This window comes from Diadema antillarum, unplaced genomic scaffold (genome assembly GCF_040938485.1).
Source record: "Diadema antillarum isolate AM-2024a unplaced genomic scaffold, OU_Dant_1.0 scf00000163, whole genome shotgun sequence".
Lineage (NCBI taxonomy): Eukaryota > Metazoa > Echinodermata > Echinoidea > Diadematoida > Diadematidae > Diadema > Diadema antillarum.
Genome location: NW_027271052.1, coordinates 671,401 through 679,375, shown reverse-complemented (window position 1 = coordinate 679,375; position 7,975 = coordinate 671,401).

The window sequence follows — 7,975 nt, the reverse complement described above, 5'->3', positions numbered from 1 at the left end:
AGACACTTTTCTGGTGTTCCGTTGCCAGAGTTGCAGAGATAACGTCTAGCCCCCATTTTTGTTCCTCTATAAGTATACATAGAGTATTTCTGGACCTCCGGATGATTTTCAGATTTGTACATTTGAACAACTATAAATTAGTTATACTGAGGACAGACTTTCAGAATTCATGATAATTGGGATGAAGAATAAGAATGTTTTCCAAATTTAGAACAAATTGTAATGAACAAGGATGATGACATGGCAGAATCACCATAACAATTCATGAGTTGGGGCTCAAGGAAGCAGAACAAAAGAAGAAGGCATGCATAGATTATACACAGGTGAACTCGCAAGCAAGCAGTATTGTAATGGAATTACACTGCTACATTTCTGAAATAATCATGAACCTCCTATGTCATCATCCTTGTACAGTGTAATTTGTTTAAGGTTTTTCAAAGTATTGTTTCTCTGCTCAAGCACCACAATAAATTCCACTAATCTATACATAGGATTGTCGATTTATGTACTACATGATGTGAAATTATCAAAAAAAAAATGGTCTGGAATGTCCCTTTAAGGCCGTGTCACACCTTTCCGGGCAAGCTACGCGGGCTTGTGGCGAGGAGATAGTTTCCAGCACGTACAAGATTTTCCGCAGGCGAACAAGAATGTTTGCAATTTTGGCACTTGTTTCTTACCTACTAGACGCGTGTTACCTAGAGCCCGTTTACAGTGCAAAACAATTGATTTGTATCAATAATTCATCGAATATACCTTGACGATCATTTAGGGAATGATGGATGTGTAAATCTCTCATATATATGTGACCCTGCACCTCAAAACAAACAAAAAGTCGCCAGACATGAATTTTTAGTTAAGACCATATTCTGAAAGAGCAGACTTTAAGCTTTAAAATGATGTATAACTCAAGTCAAATGGACTCTCCTAACCTATCTAAATGTTGGAAAGAAAGCACAAACTCAGGAAAAGTGTGTACTGACAAAAGAGGCTCTGAAGTACAGTGTCTATTCAAGCGCTTAATCTTTACCAAACCTTGCTTGCTGTGCGATGAATGGGACAAAAAACAGGAAGTAAACCACCAGCGTGACAACAATGAAGGGATTATTGGATCAAATTCAAATTAAGCATGCCTCATTAACACATTCTGTCCATAATTAATGCCAACTTTCAAAGCAGTAGCTATATCCTTTCAAAAGTGATTAGAGTTGAAAGTGAAGAGTGTGTACAAGGTTTTTCAGAAATAAGAAAGGGACACTAAAAACACACCTAATCACACTATTCTACTAAAAAACGTTCGACATAAACTGCTAAAAAACACACTTTCCCGCCCGTTTTATGATACCAAATTTTAGCATAATGTTAAAGAAGACCTGCTCTTTCAGAAAATATGAAAAGGTCAATATCGGTTTGGTTGACCCATTTCACTTATTTTCAGTCCTCACGCAAGATCAGTGTGTGCGACTTTATGTTCGTTTTGAGGTGCACGGTCACATATATAGTTATTGGTATTTTGAACATTGTTCTAAAAAAAAGTCAGCAGTAGTATACCTTCCATCTGAATATCAGCTCAAAAGTAATGTTCCAATTCCCAGTGTATTTCTGCGCTAAAAAAAAAAAAACACAAAACAAACAAAACCGCTCGAATTCACAGTTGAATTCCAGGGCAAAACTAACGCTCGAATTCCCTTTGTATTTCTGCGCTAAACTAATGCTCGAATTCACAGCGATTTTCTGCACTGAACTAACGCTCGAAATCCCTGTGTATTTCTGCGCTCAACTAACGCTCGAATTCACAGTTGAATTTCAGCGCAAAACTAACGCTCGAATTCACTTTGTATTTCTGCGCCCAACTAACGCTCGAATTCACAGGGATATACTGCACTGAACTAACGCTCGAATTCCCTTTGTATTTCTGCGCTCAACTAACGCTCGAATTCTCAGTTGAATTTCAGCGCAAAACTAACGCTCGAATTCACTTTGTATTTCTGCGCTCAACTAACGCTCGAATTCACAGGGATTTACTGCACTGAACTAACGCTCGAATTCCCCGTGTATTTCTGCGCTCCACTAACGTTCGAATTCACAGTTGAATTTCAGCGCAAAACTAACGCTCGAATTCCCTGTAAATTGCTGATATCACAAATTCGATTTTGTGATATCAATAATTCAATTCGTGATATCACAAAATGGAATTTGTGATATCAGAAATTCGCATTTGTGATATCACAAATAAGAATTCTTGATATCACAAATTCAAATTAGTGATATCACAAATTTATTTCGTGATATCACAAATTCGAATTTGTGATATCAAAAAATCATTTTGTGATATCACGAATTACCATTGGTTTTTCACGTGAAACCTATTTTTGATATCAAGAATTCGAATTTCTGATATCACAAATTCATTTAGTGATATCTCAAATTGAATTTTAGATATCACAAATTCGAATTTCTAATATCACAAATTGAATTTGTGATATCAAGAATGGATTTTTTGATATCACAAATTTGATTTCTTGATATCACAAATTAAGTTCATGTGCTACACTTACGGGAATTTGTGATATCACAAATTTAATTCTTGATATCACAAATTGAATTCTTGATATAAAAAATTTGATTTTTTGATATCACAAAATGGAATTTGTGATATCAGAAATTAACTTTAAATGTAAAAAAGGCTTGCCATACGGCCGCGCTTTTAATCAAAACCTTTCAATATTTTGTCGTAGTGGCGCTCTGCTTGTAAACAAACGCAATTTGGTATAGTCTGGTTTTCAGACCCTTTGCCAACTGGATTCCGTGGCGAAGAAGTCTCCGTTCGGGCAAAGGCCTTTGCCGAAGGAAAAAATTCCTTTGCAGGACAAAACCACCTTAAACTATACTAGTTTTCGACGTTGAAGGGGTTAATATCCTGAATAGCGAAATAGTACGGGCAGAGGGTCTGGAAGCTAGACTAAAATTGGCCGCGTATTTGGCCCAGTTTGCGTTGGCATTGAGAAAAGGCCGGGCTCGGTCGCGGCCGAGCGAGACCACCTCCAGAGAGTGGCCACATGCGCGGCCAATTTTGGCCCCGCATTTGGCCTTTTGCGCGTTTACACCGAAATGAAGGAGGGCTCGGCCGCGGCCGAACCGCGGCCCAGCCCCGCACTGTAAACGGGGACTTAGCTTCTACTTGCGTGTATTCCGTGTGACCTGCGTGAGAATTCTGAAACCGATCCGTTTTCTGTTACGAGCGTCTTATGGGTACTGAGAAGTACCTGCGTTGGAGTTGCCTGCGAGGGTCTCCTACTGGTGTTCTGCGTGTACCTCTGCGAGCGAACCCCCACGACTCACTTGGAACAAGTTTTGAACATGCTCAAGGCGTTGTCATACTGTATCTGGTGAAGTTTTGCGGCTTGACTTGCGGGGAAACAAATTTGCTACCCGGAGCTCTCCGCAGTTGATCCGCACCTGACAGTACCTAGCGCGTATTTCGCCTGTAGTTGCCCGGAGGTGCTCACGCAAGTCCGATTTAACCGCAACCAAGTTTTGAGCATGACCAAACATTTTTCCGTGTGAGCCGCGGGGATGCCCGGAGAGGTCCACGCAGAACGCCAGTAGGAGGCCCTTAGCGGCAGCACTTCGCAGGCAACTCCCACGCAGGTACTTCGCAGTTCCCGTATGCAGCCAAGATAATGACATTCCGTGGGACTTTGTCATTCCTTCAGAGGAATTCCATCACTGAGTTGTCAGCCCCCAAAGGTCACACAGTATATTCGCAAGTAGAATTTAAGTAGAACGCGTCCAGCAAGTAAGACACATGCACTGACTCGCCAAAATCCTTGTTCACCTTCAGAAAATGCCGGTATGCTGGAAAATCCCTACACGCAACAAGCCTGCGTAGCTTGCCCGGAAAGGTGTGACAGAGCCTAAACATGGTTGCGAGTAAAAAAGATTTGCGTGCACACCTCCGGGTGGCTACGGGTGAGATACGTGCTAGGTACTGTCATGTGCGGCTCATTCCGGGGACCTCCGGGCAGTAAAAAATTGTTCTTTGCAAGTCGCACACAAGGCTTTCCCGGAAAGGTGTGACACGACCTTTATAATAGTATAACAATTAATATTTCATTGCGCTGGAAAATCCCTACACGCAACAAGCCCGCGTGGCTTGCCCGGAAAGGTGTGACAGGGCCTAAACATGGTTGCAGGTAAATTGATTTGTGTGCGCACCTCCGGGCGACTACGGGTGTGATACGTGCTAGGTACTGTCATGTGCGGGAACCTCCGGGTAGTAAAAATTGTTCTTCGCAAGTCGCACGCAAGGTTTGCCCGGAAAGATGTGACACGGCCTTAAACTGGCCTATATAAACATCACTCCATACCGCCGCTCCTGTTATAAAAAAAGAGTGGAATACTCTCGCAGGTTCGGATCGCATGCATGATTAATTCTTATGACTGGACGTCGGTGGCCGTGGCTTATGTCTCTTCATGTCATTTCTACGCTGCTAATCACGCAAATCACAAACACCGTGCTAGTAAAAAATACAGGCCTACACATAGCAGCGCCGCATATACCTCCCTACCCACATGACTAACTGAATTGACTGCTATTTACCGCAGCTACTAACTCGGTGCCACGCTGAATTCCCTCCACACCAAAACTCCTTCTGTTATTGAATACATGATCGTTCGATGATGGGATCCCCCGGTCGACCACGGTTCCGATGGCTGATCCTTGCTGGGATTGCTTCTATCAATTTTCTCGAGTTGGGGATTCTGAAGTCATACGAGGTCTTCTACGAGGATTTGACGGTACAGATTCAGTTGTCGCCAGCAACAGCAGGTCTGGCTATGTCTAGTAGCCAAGGTCTGGCCTACGCTCTCGGTAAGAATTCTCAATCTAGTCAAGCAATTGTTACAATTTATCTACTTGGATTTAAAAGTTGTATCGCCTGTCTTTAAAATCAAATGAATTAGCCAAGTCATTCTTATTCAAGTAATTGACTATCTCTTTTTCTAGATAACGTGATTGTCACACTACAGACACTTTAATATCAATCCGTATAAGAACCAGTATGCTTAACTTCGAAATAAAGAAATTATCGAATACCTTTCAGTTGATGATGATACTATCATTGTTGGTATCCTACATAAACTGAGACAAATCAAATTATTGAAGTACATGACTCTTCTATCAATGAATGTTTCAAAATGTAAAACCTTAACTTCTCTGTTTACAGCGGAATCATTCACAGTCCACTGTAAAACAGGATGGTATACTCATGAAATTGAGGAAAAAAATCGAGTTATTCCAATAAGATAATAAGTTATTACTTTCCCATTAGAACATGCCTTTTGTGTCTATTTCTAACTCATGTTAAGAATGAGTACACTATTATAAGCGAAAAGATAAATTCTTCAATATATTTTATAAGTTTGTTTATGGCTGACGTTTGTATAACTTTATTTTCATTTCGATATATGAATAATTGAAATTACACTTGAGGATACCATATCTTTAAATTTGGAAAAGGAAAATAAAATAAAACAGTTTCATGGTATAGACTTACAGAAAAATGCTTGGAAGACTGATGTATTTGAAAAGTAATCGATTAGAACGCAATTTGTGTTACAGAATCCATAGACAAGAGTGGCACCTCAAAACAAACAATAACAAAAAAAAAATCTTTTTGTTTACAGAGTTCAAATGATATCCATCTACAATATCTCAAGGAATGTAAATGCCGCCCCCCCCCCCCCCCCATCCACACGTAATCGTAGATTACAGCATCAATCCCTTCTCCTTCCTCGTAAAGTTATACAAAATGTTTTGGTGACGGATCATTTTTGATTGCTGCCCACATACCTTCCTACCACATTTTAGCCCACTGTCTCCTACTTTGGTTTCATTCAGGCCCTCTCTGAAAACTTATCCATGTGTAAATATTTTTTTTTTTTGTGTGTAAGTTACGAACATTAATGCGTACGGCTTTTGTGGTGTGTCGTATGTTGTTTGTTTAACCGTTTTCTTTTATTGGTATTTGAATGTTGTAAGGTTGTGTTTTGTGTAATGTGTGTGTATGGAAAGCGCATAGGGAACATTGAGTTGTTATTTATGCAATATAGAAGCTCAATTATCATTTGTAAAGAATTTTACGTGTTTGCAAAACAAGTATACTTGGGACAGTACTTGGTGTCAAGTGTCCTGAACAGTTTTATAACAGAAAATCTACTGTATTTATCTATCATCTTTGTCTAATGAATAATGGAGCCTTGTAGTGCGCCATATCTGTCACACAGTGGCACTCCTGGCGCAGAAAGGAAAGACCTCCTCTCACATTGCTTCATTCAGGAAAAGCTCACAATATTGAAAGATAGCGCACAGTTACTGAACAAAAAGATTTTGAGTTCCCTCTTGAAGAGGGGGAATGAGATCTCCATTCTCAGTTTCAAAGGCAATGAGTTCCAGAGAAAAGAGCCAGACTGGGTGAAAGCTCTGCTGCCCAATTTATTTATTTATTTATTTATTTCAATATTCTTTTAGCAGGGTATCCCTTTCAGCTGGTTAACTGTTCTACCAAGGGGCCCTGCTCACATTATGTACAGATAAAATGTCATGAACATCAAAACAAAGTACAAACAATGAAATAACTTTTACTACAAATCAACCACTACACCAAAACAAATATCCAAACAAACTCAAACATTAATACAATTACAGCTTAATAACAGCTTGGTCGGGCAATTAGAAAAGTATTGCCACTTCACCTACCCCCTTATAGAATTGTTATCATACAATATCATCGATTTTCGGCCTGAATTATCATTTCTTCATACAAAAAAAACCCCAACACGAGATATGAAACTCGTCACACTGAAGACGAGTTAGGTGATACGCTTGGGGTCATCAGATGTCGGTCATCCGTGATCGACAAAGAAAAGAATGTAATACAGAACCTTGAAGTTCTAATGAGATACTTAGTTGAACTTTTTTGGGCCTACATTATTCAGATCACATTTGTTTTTCTGTCACACAAACTAAGTGGAAATTCTGTGCGTGTGCGACTAAGTCGATTTACGGACTTTTTGAGTACTTACAGTGCATAAACTTAGACCCCGTTTACGGTGCGGGGCTGGGCCGAGCCGCGGCCGAGCTGCAATCAAGGACAACCTCAATTGCGAGGCCGAGCCCCGCAATTTAGTCCGTTTACACTGCCGGGCTCGGCCGCGCTTTTGATTCGAACCTTTCAATATTTTGTCGTAGTGGCGCTCTACCCTTTTAAACAAACGCAATTTGGTATTGTCTGGTTTTCAGATCCTTTGCCAACTGAATTCCGTGGCGACGAAGTCGCCGTTCGGGCAAAGGCCTTTGTCGAAGGAGAAAATCCTTTGCAGGACAAAACCACCTTAAACTATACTAGTTTTCGACGTTGAAGTAGTTAATATCCTGAATAGCGAAATAGTACAGGCGAGGGTTTGGAAGCCAGACTAAAATTGGCCGCGCATTTAGCCCAGTTTGCGCTTACACTGAGAAAAAGGCCGGGCGCGACCGCGGCTCGGCCGCGGCCGAGACCACCTCCAGAGCGTGGCCTAATGCGAGGCCAATTTTGGCCCCGCATTTGGCCTTTTGCGCGTTTACACCGAACGCGGCCGAGCCTCGCACTGTAAACGGGGTCCAAGTGATCCTCGGCACGTACAAATAAAACATGACAATTAAGTGTTTATAACCATCCTGGCTTTAACAGTGGCCTTTTAAAACATGACCTTTGACCATTATTTACATAACCAATATGACTCCCTCTAATCTTGCTATCACAATGATCAGTTCAGAGAGCTCTTACAACTATATACAAGCCTGTGAGATTTACCAGCAGTAAAACCAATGAAGCCTCCGATACAAAACAGGGGATATAGAGCAAGTGAGTCTGTTTACATGAGAATGTGATTTATCCTGGACGAAAGTGATACCTCAATTAAAGAGAAAAGG